Raw genomic sequence first — 14,538 nt, forward strand, 5'->3', positions numbered from 1 at the left:
TGCATCAGCAGCTCTGGGCCTCCCCTGTCCTCTCACAGGGGCGGTGGGCCTGTGCCTATCCAGCGTCAGCCCCCTCCCACAGCCTCATACAGCTTTGCCAGGTCCCTGTGTGGACACAGGTGGGCTCAGCCCACCCCACGCCTGGGGCAGCCTGGGTGTGGGGTCCCTTGAGGGAGCGACCTGTTTCTTCCTGTTCTTTCTCCCCACCTGGAGACCCCCCTTCCAGCCTGACATGAGGGCCCAGTTTCTCACCCCGGTAGAGAGGATGCCTACTGCCTGGGCTCCAGCCGGGCCCACTACGCATGGTTTTGGGATTGGTCCCAAGAAGATCTCTCCCTGCCCCCACCCAGGCTGGGGTTGGGGAGTGGTGGCGGCTTTGGGCTCTAGGGCTGGGGACACCCCGACCCCGACTCATGCCTTCCCAGTGGCTGCATTGCTCGGCCTTCAGGCCCGCCTGCCTGTGAACTTGGCGCCAGCCTGGCTGCCCCCCCACCATCCCGTGCCTCTGTTTCCCCATGGTGTGGGTGAGGACCTCATCTCTCAGTCATCCTTCTGTGCCCTGTGGCAGCTGTGCTGTGGCTGACGAAAGCCAGGACCCTGCCTTGTCCCGTCCCGGAGGTGCAGCTCCCCTGGGCCCTGCACAGGCTTGGGAGGAGCCCTGTGTGGGTCTGCACCGCCCTCCCCGAACCCTCTGTCCCTCTGTGCCTGGAGGCCCGTCCCGGGGCCTCACTGACCCACAACACTCCAGTGCTGTGAGGCTGGGTGGCCTGGACCCCCAGGCTGTGGCGGAGGTGCCCACCATGCCTGGCGGAGATGTTGCTGGTCTCTCTCTGTGATGAGGAGCATGGCAGGTTGGGTGCTGTCTGCTGGCAACACAGCCACGCGTGGGATCCAGACTGCTGCTGTGTGTGCAGTCCGTGGTCACTGTGGCCAGGTGTGCTCAGGGTTGTCAGGCCCTCCGTGTGCCCACCCCAAGGACGTCCTCTCCCTGCAGGTGAGACTGTGGGCCTCTCCCGCTCTACTCTGACAGTCCCTATAGGAGAAGCGGCGTTTATCCCTGGCTTCTGGACCCGAACCCTGGGTTCCGGCAGGACCCCGGCAGGGCCTGTGGTTGCAGTGAGCTGGGTGTTGTAGGTTGGCTTCCTGTCTTGGTGCTCGCCCCAGGAGGTGGGTGTCTGGATTCTTGAGCCCCCAGACAAGAGAGAGGAAGGTGTCTCCTGAACAGCCTTTGTCCGTCTGTCGCCGGCTGCCTGGCATGGGCCCCGTTTGGGCGGCCGTCCTGGCCTGTGAGAGCTGCCGGCAGGGACTCAGCCTGGGAAGGGGCTTGCTCCTGCCCCCTCCCCCCCGCAAAGGGACCTCATGTGTAGAGGCGCCAAATTTAGTAAAAAAAAGTACAGGATGCCCAGGCAAGTTTGAGTTTCAGATAAACAGAAATTTATTAGTGTAAGTATGTCCCAAATATGGCATGGGACATACTTGTCCCAGAAGATTCTTATCTGACATTCACAGTTATCTGGGCATCCTGTATTTTAGCTGGCAGACTGCTCTGAGGCCCTGCCAGGTCGGGCTGGGCAGGATGAAGGTGTGGCAGCAGCATTTTTGTGCCAGCTGAGCTGGGTGAAGTGGTGAGCGGGAGAGAACAGGGCCTGTTTCTTCCCCGTGGAGTGCCCTGGCCATGGACAGAGGCCTGCTGTCTGTGCCTGTGAGGGCAGCGGGTGGCCTGGGCAAGGGTGGCGGGGTCAGGGTTCCCTGACCTCTGCTCCTTAAGGGTTGTCCATCCCGAAGGCTGGAAAGGCTTGGAACCTGCTGTGGGCTGAGAGGCCCCAGGGCGATGGCGGGCTGTTTCTTCCCTGGGTTGAACATGAAGATGTTAGATAGCATCCAAAACAGGACAGCAGAAATCGGTGCCTGCGAGCCACCTGCAGCTTGCTCATGTGGGGGCTTTGCTTCTCAGTGGACAGACCGTTACCGTTTTGCCTTGGGTGTTCCTGTTCTTCATTGCAAGAGGTTAACACCCCATCTTTTGGATTTTTTTTTTTTTTTGAGACAGAGTCTTGCTGCCTCCCAGGCTGGAGTGCAGTGGCGCAATCTCAGCTCACTGCAAGCTCCGCCTCCCGGGTTCATGCCATTCTCCTGCCTCAGCCTCCCAACTAGCTGGGATTACAGGCAGGTGCCACCACGCCCGGCTAATTTTTGTATTTTTAGTAGAGACGGGGTTTCACCATGTTGGCCAGGATGGTCTCGATCTCCTGACCTCGTGATCTGCCCGCCTCAGCCTCCCAAAGTGCTGGGATTACAGGCCTGAGCCACCACGCCCGGCTGAATTTTGTTTTGTTTTGTTTTGTTTTATTTTCTTTTGAGATGGAGTCTCGCTCTGTGGCCCAGGCTGGAGTGCAGAGGTGCGATCTCAGCTCTCTGCAGCCTCCACCTCCTGGGCTCAAGCAGTTTCCTGCCTCAGCCTCCCAAGTAGCTGGGACTAGCCAGACGCCACCACACCTGGTTAAGTTTTACATTTTTAGTAGAGATGGGGTTTCTCCATGTTGGTCAGCTGGTCTCGAACTCCTGATCTCAAGTGATCCACCTGCCTCGGCCTCCCAAAGTGCTAGGATTACAGGCGTGAGCCCACGCCTGGCCTTTTTGTTTTAATTTTAGTATAGGTTGAGGCTGGGTAACAGAGCGAGACTCCGTCTCAAAAAAAAAAAAATTAGTGTAGTTTGAAAAGATGCCAGAAAGCCTCTGCCCCTGCAGGGCCCTGGTCTCTGGCGTAGCCTGCGCAGAAGCACCCGGTCCGTGCTGCTGGTCTTCCCTGAGCTTGGCGTGTGCCATCATCTGCTCTCTGTGGTGCTGTTAGAAGTGCTGCTTTCGTATTTTTGTTCTGGTGTTTTTTTTGAAGTTTAAACTTTATTGCTCTACATACTTGCCAGCGGGGAAAAAAGTAAACTTAAAAAACATTTCAGATTTTAGAGGGCTGCAGCCAGCACCCTGCCCTGCAGTGCTGAGTGCACCGTGTCCCTCGACACTTGCTGCTCCTTGGGCCGACTTTTGGGGTCCCACCCGTGTAAGAAAGCAGGGAAGAGCCCTGGAGACAGCCATCCCGTGAGCACCAGGAGCGGGAGTTGTAGAAGTGGCCGGGGCCCCGGGTGTGATGTCCTGGAGGGGATGGCGTGGGGCTGCCTCGCTTGGCCTGTGAGGATCGGCCTAAGCACTGCGCCATTGGCAGCCCTGGCTCGCTCTCCAGGCAGGATGGGCCACTGAGCTGCTCCTGCGTCAGCCTCCCAAAGTGCTGGGATTACAGGCGTGAGCCACTGCGTCTGACCCTTTTTTTTTTTTTTTTTGAGACAGTCTCACTCTGTCACCCAGGCTGGAGGGCAGTGGCACAATCACAGCTCACTGCAACCTCTGCCTCCCGGGTTCTAGCGATTTGCCTGCCTCAGCCCCCTGAGTAGCTGGAATTACAGGCACGCACCACCACACCTGTCTGGTTTTTGTGTTTTTAATGGAGATGGGGTTTTACCATGTAGGCCAGGCTGGTCTCGAACTCCTGACCTCAGGTGATCCGCCTGCCTCGGCCTCCCAGAGTGCTGGGATTACAGGCATGAGTCACTGTGCCTGGCCCCATATTGTTCTGAGTGGAGAGTTTCACCATTAAGCTCTCAGATTAATAAAAAAAGTAGCTGTCAATGAGAGATGTTGGAATGAATCGTCCAAAGAAGCATATCCCTCATGCCCGACTGTGGCAGTGCCATTCCCGCCCGTGTGTGTGGGCTCGGGTGTCAAGACTGCTGCAGTGGTCCTGCAGGCGTCCTGCCTAGAGGTGGGTCCCCAGCTGCGCATCTGGATGCTGGTCAGCAAGTGAGGCCGGGATACCAGGGGAGGTGCCGTGTGCCTGGCCAGGTGCCTGGAGGAGCACTGGCTGCAGGGCCTTCTTCCTCCTCCAGCTGAACTTGGGGTGCTCTTGCCAGATTATGGGCTGAGTCCTGCTAGGGATGGGGGCCCCCATTCCCCAAGAGGAGCCCACCCTGAGACCCTGTTGGGGGGCAGCTTAGACTCTACCTTAGACTCCAACAGGCTGTCTTGAGAGCGTGTAATTATGTTTTTTTGCGACAAGGTCTCCTGTTGCCTAGGCTGGAGTGCAGTGGCACCATCACAGCTCACTGCAGCCTCCACCCCCCAGGCTCAAGCGATCCTCCCACCTCAGCTTCCTGAGTAGCTGAGACCACAGGTGCACACCACCATACCCAGCTAATTTTAAAATTTCTTACAGAGGCGGAGTCTGTATGTTGCCCAGGCTGGTCTTGAACTTCTGTACTCAAGCGATGCGCTTGCCTTGGGCTCCCAAAGTGCCGCTGGGGTTGCAAGGTTGTGAGCTACCATGCCCGGCAGAGCATTTAGTATTCTCCAAATGATCTTTCCTTGTGTGCTGCCTGGGCTCGCTGCTTTCTGGGGCTCTCGTGTTGCTGGTGTCCCCACCCCCACCTCCACCCCAGCTGGCCTGCTCCGTTCCTGTCCCTGTGGGCTCCTGTCTGAGTGTGCAAGCTGGGGAATCTTGGTGGCAATGGAGCCAAGCCCAGTGAGGCTGGAGCCACCCTCATAGTGCAGGGCCACCCAGCACCCCGCACCCCTATACCCCACCCACCCCCCAGCATGCCCCCCGCACCCCTGAGACCAGGCCCCAGGCTTGCTTCTGTGGGCTTTGCACCACCCACTAGGCTGTTCCCGCCTGGGCTGTGCAGCGCACCTGAGGGGTCTGAGGTGACCGCTCCTCAGAGCCGCCCTGCAGCCTCCCCGGGGCTGGCCTCAGCACTGCAGCCCCATGATCTGGCCTGGCGTGGGCTCTGCTGCTTTCTCTGCCTGAACAGCCCTGGTGGCCTGAGGAGCTCGAGTGCCCCTCTGCCCCCAGAGCCCTTCCACGGTCAGGGCCTGAGCTCTGTGGGTGCCATTAGGAGGAGGGTTTACAGATCTGCGGCTGGGGGACCCCTGGGGCATGGAGGGACCCATGCGTCCCTTCCCATCTGTGCCCTGCCAGGCTGTCCTCACGGCAGCGTCGTCACAGGGGAGGAAACCGGGGCAGTGGCAGCCACTCCTGGTACCAAGCACGCCTTAAAAATGAGCCCACGGAGGTTGCAGTGAGCCGAGATCACGCCACTGCACTCCAGCCTGGGTGACAGAGCAAGACTTCATCTCACCAAAAAAAAAAAAATGAGCCTCAAGGCCCATGCAGTTGGTCAGTGGTGGAATCAGGTGTGGGGCATGCCTGGTTCTGCCCTGGCTCATCCCCTGCCTTCAGAGGACAACAACGGCGCAGCGCACATGGGGGCAGGCCCTGAGGTGTGGCTTTCTCTGGACTGGGCTGGGGCAGTTCTAGGGGAGGGGCGTGTTCTGTCCCTTCCTCCAGGAGACACGGTGCCTGCGCCATCTGGCCACTTGCATGAGGGAACGTCTGTCTGCACCCCCTGTGGGCTGCTGTCCCCATCCCTGGCTGCTGGATGCACCTCGGACGCTGGGGCTCTGGTCTCCGATCCTTCCTGGACTTTGTGGGGACAGCGACGGAGGAGGCGGATGCCCCCGAGGATGGGCCAGGCACGAGGCTTGCAGCAGTTCCCAGGTTTTGCAGATAAAAATACAGGACACCCCTGCAGCATTTGGGACGTTGTCACATGGAGACCAGCTCCTGGAGTAGAGGTGCCGGGGGCTTCCCGACAACTGTTGCTGTTTCTCTTGACTCTGTTCCCAAAAGGGAAAAAACAAGAAAGTTCCTGTCTGTGCTTCCTGGTGCCCTGTCTCTGACCATGGCAGACCTGGCTGTGGGTGAGCTCAGGAGAATGGGTTGTGCCCTGGAGGGTCCCGCACAGGCAGCGGCCACGGGCACCGCTCTGCAGCACAGCTCTTGGTGCTCAATGATCTTGGGGGTCATGTCTGTTTTCCCCCAATCCTTTTGTGGCCCCATCCCCTACTTGCTAAAACTTACGTGTAACCCCAAAATTCACACTTATGTCACTTTCCCAGTCATTTGCGGGCACGCACAGGCCGCTAAAAGCCCGAGTTGCGTGGTGTCTGGGTGCCTACTGGGGTGAGTGAGGGACCCTGCCCTCTGCTACTGCTCCCATGTTGGAAGCAAATTGTCCTTTCTCCATCTATTGAGGGCCGTGCTTCTTGCATTTGGGGGCTCTTGGTGCTTTTGCTTTTTCGATGCCCCTGGGGGAGGTACTGCAGTGCTGTCGAGTGTCCCTGGGCACAGGCAGACTGGGACGGGTCCCTTGGAGAGAACGTGTGTTGGACAGGCTCTGTCCCCATGTCAGTTCAGTGTCAGAGAACAACAATAATTATCGTATAAAGTTCTTTGACAGAAACGTAAAATAAGGCTGTTGAATATTGATTGGTTGCTGAAAATGTTGTAACCAGAGGCTCATAGGAACTTGACCCTGTATTTCCTGTAGGAACAGAGGTTTGGTGTTCAGTAGTTCAGTATTAGTGGTGACTTTGTAGAACATAATTACTGCGAATAATTAGAATTGACTCTGTGGGTGCGTGTATATTTTAAGTTAAAGCAAGGTTTAGGCCGAGCACAGTGGCTCACACCTGTAATTCCAGCACTTTGGGAGGCTGAGGCAGGCAGATCACTTGAGCTCAGGAGTTTGAGACCAACCTGACCACACAGCAAAACCGCATCTCTACTAAAAATACAAAAAAAGCCAGGCGTGGCAGTGCGTGCCTACTATAATCCTAGCTGCTTGGGAAGCCAAGGCATGAGAATCACTTGAGTGCAGGAGGCAGAGGTTGCAGTTAGTGGAGATCGCACCGCTGTACCCCAGCCTGGGCAACAGAGCAAGACTGTCTCCAAAAAAAAAAAAAAAAAAAAAAATTAGGTTTATTGAGATATACGTTTCACATGGGAACCTACTTATGTGTAGAGGCCTGTGATTTTCCACTCGTGCACAACTGTGTGGCCACTGCAGCTCTTCCACACCTGACATGCTTCCCTTGTGACCTTTTGTAGTCAGCCGCCTCTTCTCCCCCAGCTCCCAGCAACACTGACGTATTTTCTGTTCCTGCCGTTTTGCCTTGTCCAGAGTGTGGTAGAAGTGGAATTGCACAGTATGTGGGCTTTTGAGTCTGGCTTCTTTCTTATTTTTTGAGATAAGGTCTGTGTCACCCAGGCCGGAGTGCATTGGTACAATCATGGCTCACTGCAGCCTCTACCTCCCAGGCTCAAGTGCTCCTCCTAAATAGCCAGGACCACAGGTGTGCGCCACCACACTCAGCTAAGTTTTTCTGTATTCTGTAGAGATGGGGTCTTGTTATGTTCTTAGGCCGGTCTCAAACTCCTGGGCTCAAGCTTTCCTTCCACTTCGGACTCCTGTCGTGCTGAGGCTACAGGAGTAAGCTGCCGTGCCCAGCCTTACAGTCATTCTTGAAATCAAGTAGTGGGAATCCTTGAACTTTGTTCCTCATTTTCAAAATTGTTTAGCCTGTTCTGGTTCCTTGGCTTTCCCTTACAGAGTTTAGAATTGGCTTGTTGATTTCTACAGAAACCAAAAAGAAGTGTTTCTTTTCTTTTTTTTTTTAAGATAGCATCTTGCTCTGTTGCCCAGGCTGGAGTGCAGTGGTGTGATCTTGGCTTACTGTAGCCTCAGCCTCTTGGGCTCAGGTGATCCTCCCCGCTTCAGCCTCCTGAGTAGCTGGGACTACAGGCATACGCCACCATGCCTGGCTAGTTGTATTTATTTTTGTAGAGATGGGGTCTCACTATGTTGCCCAGACTAGTCTCCAACCCCTGGCCTCAAGTGATCCTCCTGCCTTGACTCCCAAAATGCTGGGATTATAGGCATGAGCCATTATGCCCAGCCTCACCTTGCACTTTTATGTGATAGAAATGGCTTCTTTCCTTTAACTTCACAAGCCAACTTCTGCTAGCTTCAGATTTTTCTTCTGCAGCCTCCACACCTCCCTCAGCCTTCATAGAACTGAAGGGAGTTAGGGCTTGCTCTGGCTGAGGCTCTGGCTGAAGGGAATGTGTCTGCTTTGATTTCCCGTCCTGGCCACTTCAACTTTCTTCCTATCAGTACTGAGGCTGTTTAGCTTTCTTATCATTCTTGAGTTCACTGGAGCAGCACTGTTTTCTTTTTTTTGAGATGAAGTCTCACTCTGTCACTCAGGCTGGAGTTCAGTGGCGTGATCTTGGCTCATTGCAACCTCCACCTGGGTTCAAGCGATTCTTCTGCCTCAGCCTCCCAAGTGGCTGGGACTACAGGCACATGCCACCACACCTGGCTAATTTTTTTGTATTTTTGGTAGAGACGGGGTTTCTTTTTTTTTTTTTTTTGAGACGGAGTCTCGCTCTGTCGCCCAGGCTGGAGTGCAGTGGCCGGATCTCAGCTCACTGCAAGCTCCGCCTTCCGGGTTTACGCCATTCTCCTGCCTCAGCCTCCCGAGTAGCTGGGACTACAGGCGCCCGCCACCACGCCCGGCTAGTTTTTTGTATTTTTTAGTAGAGACGGGGTTTCACCGTGTCAGCCAGGATGGTCTCGATCTCCTGACCTCGTGATCCGCCCGTCTCGGCCTCCCAAAGTGCTGGGATTACAGGCTTGAGCCACCGCGCCCAGCCTAGACGGGGTTTCATGATGTTGGCCAGGCCAACCTCCAGCTCCTGACCTCAAGTGATCCACCGGCCTTGGCCTCTCAAAGTACTGGGATTACAGGTGTGAGTCACTGCACCCAGCCTGGAGCAGCACTTTTAATTTCTTTTTTCTTTTTCTTTTTCTTTTTTTTTTTTTGCAGGGGGACCGAGTCTCACTGTGTCGCCCAGGCTGGAGTGCAGTGGCATAATCTCAGCTCACTGCCACCTCCACCTCCTGGGTTCAAGTGATTCTCCCGCCTCAGCCTCCCAAGCAGCTGGGACTACAGGCACCCACCACCACACCCGGCTAATTTTTGTATTTTTAGTAGAGATGGGATTTCACCATGTTGGCCAGGCTGATCTCAAACTCCTGACTTCAAGTGATCCACCCGCTTTGGCCTCCCAAAGTGCTGGGATTACAGGTGTGAGCCACCGTGTCCGGCCCACTTTTAATTTCTTTCAGAAACTTTTCCTCTGCATTCACAGCTTGGCTACCTGCTTGGCGCTGAAGGCCAAGCTTTCCATTAGGGTATCTTGGCTTTCGACGTGCCTTCCTAACTAAGCTTAGTCATTTATTTCCAGCTTTTGTTTTAAAGTGAGAAATGTGTGACTCTCAACTCTTCCCTTCACTGGACTCCTTAGAGGCCATGGCGGTGTTACTCGTTGGCCCAATTTCAATATTACTGTGTCTCAGGGAATAGGGAGGCCCCGGGAGAGGGAGGGAGGTGGAGGAATGGCCAGTTCCTGGGGCAGTCAGAGCACACACATTTATGATTAAATTCTTAGGTGGGTATGGCTCACGGTGCCCAGAACAGTTACAGTAGTAGCATCGAGGATCGCTGACCACAGATCACCATCACAGATAGAATCCTGGTTAAAAAGTTGGAAATATTGAGAGAATTACCAGACTGTGACAGCAACACATCGTGAGCCCCTGCTGTTTGAAAAACGGCGCCGACGGACTTGATGCAGGTCGCCACAGACCTTCCACGGCGCCGACGGACTTGATGCAGGTCGCCACAGACCTTCCGTTTGTAAGAAACACAATACCTGCAAAGCATCGCCGAGCTAAGCACGGTGCCCGTGTGGATCAGTTTGCGAAATAATTGGCATCTGAACCAATCTTGGGTCCTCTTGTACAGGGACCGGCAAACTGGCCCACTGCCTGTTTTTGATGACTCATGAGCTAAGAATGGGTTTTACATTTTTTAATTGTTGAGAAAAAAATCAAAGGCAGAAAACTTCATGACACATGAAGATTATATGAAACTCACATGTCAGTGCTCAGAAATAAAGTGTTAGGGGAACAGGCCGCACTAACAGGATTCAGTTACTATGTGGCCGCTTTGAGCCGCCGTGATGGGGTTGAGTATTTGTGATAGGGACGGGAAAAGCCCAGTTTTTTCCTGCTCTCACACATTCAACACAGAACACTTCACCTCTGGTCCCTGGAATGTGTGTGGGCTTTCTCCCCACCAGCGGCCAGTCGGTTATCCAGTGATGTAGCCCAATTTTGACACTGCTTACCTGGAGAGATTAGGTTCTGCAGCTGAAGGGCTGAGTTCCACAAGATTGTCTTCACTTATCCTGCCTGAGCCTCCCGAGTCGCTGGGATTACAGGCGCCCACCACCACGCCCTGTTAATTTTTGTATTTTTAGTAGAGACTGGGTTTCCCCATATTGGCCAGGCTGGTCTCAAACTCCTGACTTCAGGTGATCCACCCGCCTTGGCCTCCCAAAGTGCTGGGATTACAGGTGTGAGCCACCGTGCCCAGCCAAGCTGGTTATTAACAAGATCAATAAACTGAAATTATAGCCAGACTGACAAAGAAACAGAGAGAAGCTACAAGTAACCAACATCAGGAACAACAGATGGGACATCACTGCAGATCCTACTGACAGGAGAAGTGTGGCACAGAAAAGGGCTTGGTTGGACAAATGTACAAGGGTTGTTAAACATATAAAGTGCTAAAAAGCCTATAGTTATTCATTCTGTTACTTGTTGACAGGTAAATATTTTGTGGAAAGTATTTGTTTAGTTTTTGAGATGGAGTCTCACTCTGTTGCCCAGGCGGGAGTGCAGTGGCACAATCTCAGCTCACTGCAACCTCCGCCTCCCAGGCCCAAGCAATTCTCCTGCCTCAGCCTCCCAAGTAGCTGGAACTAAAGGCATGCACCACCATACCTGGCTAGTTTTTCTATCTTTAGTAGAGATGGGGTTTCACCATGTTGGGCAGGCTGGTCTCAAACTCCTGACCTCAAGTGATCCACCCGTCTTGGCCTCCCAAAATGCTAGGATTACCAGGCTTGAGGCATTGCACCTGGCCTGTGGAAAGTGTTTGAGTCTGTCATGCCTTATTGAACCAGTAGTGTCAACAGTGAACTTTATTTGACCTTGTGGACTTGACTGTCATCAGTTCTGTGAATTAAAAAACCTTTTTTAAAGAGAGAGAGTCTTGCTCTATTGCCCAGGCTGGAGAGCAGTGGCACAGTCCTGGCCCACTGCAGCCTCGATCTCCTGGGCTCAGGCGGGAGCCCCTGTGCCTGGCCTAAAGCTGAACATCTTGGCTTGCTCTCCTGTGCAGCAGCTTGATGGCTCGGCAGTGTGAAGTTCTATTGCTTTTTTATTATTATTTATTTATTTATTTATTTTGAGACGGAGTCTCGCTCTGTCGCCCAGGCTGGAGTGCAGTGGTACGATCTCAGCTCACTGCAACCTCTGCCTCCCAGCTTCAAGCAATTATCCTGCCTCAGCCTCCCAAGTAGCTGGGATTACAGGTGTGTGCCACCACACCTGGCTAATTTTTGTATTTTTAGTGGAGACGGGGTTTCACCATGTTGACCAGGCTGGTCTCAAACTCCTGACCTCATGATCCGCCTGCCTCGGCCTCCCAAAGTTCTGGGATTACAGGCGTGAGCCACTGTGTCTGGCCTGCTTTTTGAAAAAGCGCCGAAATTGGAAAATTTCAGAATGAGAAGAACCGCTGTTGACTGCCATCATCAGGCCACCGGATGACTTGGGAAACTAGTTTTTGCTGCATGGAGTTCTCTACGTTCTTTATGAATTCGTCTTAAAGTACAAGGCACAACCACACTCCTTGCAAAATTTATACGGTGATGAAGTCGTTTTGGCAACAGCTCATGTTTAAATCACAAACTGCTTTGTACAGTTATTGTCAAGAGGTAAAATGAGAGGCAAGGTCTCCATTGCCACACAGATTTGCAGTGAGCTTATTTTCTGGGCTCAAACTATGGTTACAGCAGTGTGTTTGGGACTTTGACGCAAGTACAAGAGAAACATCTACATTTCAAAATCCACTTAGCTGTGTGTTAAGGAGCTCCCACCTGACCTCCAGCCGAGAACGACTGGACTGTGGCGTAATCACATGCTGTCGTGGAGGGCCCCACGACCACCCTCGGGTTCAGTAATTCGCTAGGACTCATGGAATACAGCAGAGCACTTCTGCCAGGGCTGCAGCTCCTTACAGCAAACGGACGCAGACACACCAGCAGAGGGAACGGCACAGGGGCCGGGCTCAGGAGAGACCGGGGTGGGCTTCTGGGCTTCTGTCCCAGCGGAGGCGTGGGAGGTGCGTGGATCTAGCAGTGGTCTGGGATGACGGGCCTGGCGTATTGCCAACCAGGGAAGCTCCCCTGAGCCTTGGTGGCCCAGGTGTTTTTAGTGGTTGGTCAGGTGGGCCTGGCTGAGCACCCGTGTGGCTGCCCTCGGTCCCTCCGTCTCAGCCCCTCCAGAGGTCAGGCGGATGCCGCAAGGCGCCACGGTACGTCACTCTGTCAGGGTAGCCTGTCTGAGGCGGCCTGAGGCCCTGGGTGAGCAGATGCTGTTGGCAGCAGGATGCTCCCAGGGCCCCAAGGTGACCTCCTCGGAGCAGGTCAAGGGTCAGACCTCTCCGGAAGGAAGAATGCGGGAGGTCCAAGCCTGCTGCGCTGGCCGTTTCCAGGAAGGGGAAAACATACTGGCTCAGTAGCCAGGCTGGCACTTAGAGCTGCGCACCTGGGGCTGACAGTGTGCCTGGCAGCCCTGTGTGGAAAGACAGTCACAGAGGAAACGGGAACGCGCTGTAAGCCGGCACTCATGGACGCACCTTTGTCGTTGATTTGGTGATAAAGAACATTAAATTTGAACCCAATTAAGCAAAATGTCATCTCCCAAAACAAGTCCTCTCATGAGTGCATCTGTATTATAGAAAGCTGCACTCAGCTTTTTTTTTTGACACAGTCTCGCTCTGTCACCAGGCTGGAGTGCAGTGGCATGATCTCGGCTCACCGCAAGCTCCGCCTCCCAGGTTCAAGTGATTCCCCCGCCTCAGCCTCCCACGTAGCTGGGACTATAGGCGTGCACCACTACACCTGGCTAATTTTTTGTATTTTAGTAGAGACAGGGTTTCACCATGTTGGCTAGGATGGTCTCGATCTCCTGACGTGATCTGCCCGCCTCCCAAAGTGCTGGGATTACAGGTGTGAGCCACCACACCTGGCCCGGTTATTTTAATTTCATCAGTATAAAATATGTGGAAATTGTTATATTAGTCCTTACGTAATATCCTTGGTGTGGCCTCTTGGCCTGCATAGCGTGGAGTATTTACTATCCCAACCTTTATAGGAAGCTCACCAACATGTATTTTAACCCTTGACGTCTCATCTGTTACCATTTATTTAGATCTTTGGCTGATTTTTCTCACCAGTGTTTTGTACTTTTCAGCATATAGATCTTTGCACAGATCTTTTGATCTTTAAACATCTGTAGATCTTCTGTAAAATTTATATTTAAGCATTTAATTTTTCTTGGTGCTCTTGTGAATAGTACTTTTACAATTTTGATTTCTGTTTGTCAGTAGTACATAGAAAGAGGACTTTTTTTTTTTTTTTTAAAGGCAGAATTTCACCATTGCCCAGACTGGAGTGCAATGGCGTGATCTCGGCTCACCACAGCTTCCACCTCCCGGGTTCAAGCCATTCTCCTGCCTCAGCCTCCTGAGTAGCTGGGATGACAGGCATGCACCACCACATCCAGCTAATGTTTTTTGTATTTTTAGTGGAGATGGGGTAGCTCCATGTTGGTCAGGCTGATCTCCAACTCCCAACCTCAAGTCATCCGCCTGCCTCAGCCTCCCAAAGTGCTGGGATTACAGGTGTGAGCCACCGCGCCTGGCCCAAAAGAGGACTTAGCTTTTGATGTTGACCTGTGACCTTGCAAAACTCTTCCTCAGCGGTTTCCATAGCTTTTTCGTAGACACTGGGGATTTCTGTATAGCAAGTCACATCATCTGCATATAGAAAGTTTTGTGTCTTCATAGCCAGTCTGTGTGCCTTTCATTGATTCTTCTCATTGTCCTGGCTGGGACTTCCTTGATGGTCCGCAGTGGCGGTGGGAGGCGGTGGCGGTGGGAGGCGGTGGCGGTGGCCGTGGGAGGCGGTGGCGGTGAGAGTAGGTGTACCCCTGCCACAATCCCTGATCCCAGCAGAAGCAGCCCTTTTCTCACCGCTGAGGATGATGCTAGCAGTAGGTTTTTTGTAAATGTCTTACCAGGCTGAGGAAGTGCCCTTTAGTTCCTTGTTTGCTCAGAGTTTAATAGAGTATGTGTTGAGTTTTTTCAGATTATACTCTTGCATCTACGGAGATAGTGATAGGGTTTTTCTTACTTAATCTGTGAATATGATGAGCTACACTGATTGTTCAATTTTTTTTAAAATTTAAGTTACATTTACAGATGGGGTCTCACTCTGTCACCCAGGCTTGAGTGAGTGGTACCATCATGGCTCACTGCAGCCCCAAACTCCTGGGCTTAAGCGATCCTTCCGCTTTAGCCCCCAAGCAGCTGGGACTACAGGCACATGCTACCACACCTGCCTAATCAAAAATCATTTGTTTTTAGAGATGGGGTCTGAAACTCCTGGAC

General features: G+C 53.3%; 1 protein-coding gene across 1 annotated transcript in view; it reads left to right on the forward strand.

Moving 5' to 3' along the window:
- Positions 1–811: 811 nt before the first annotated feature.
- Positions 812–14,538, forward strand: part of MTA1 (metastasis associated 1) — a 48,650-nt gene continuing 34,923 nt past the window's right edge. The window contains exon 1 of the mRNA XM_011982925.1: positions 812–994. The gene's annotated coding sequence lies outside the window, so the exon portion shown is untranslated. The remainder of the gene's footprint in view (positions 995–14,538) is intronic.

This window comes from Mandrillus leucophaeus, unplaced genomic scaffold (genome assembly GCF_000951045.1).
Source record: "Mandrillus leucophaeus isolate KB7577 unplaced genomic scaffold, Mleu.le_1.0 Scaffold244, whole genome shotgun sequence".
In the NCBI taxonomy this organism is placed as follows: domain Eukaryota; kingdom Metazoa; phylum Chordata; class Mammalia; order Primates; family Cercopithecidae; genus Mandrillus; species Mandrillus leucophaeus.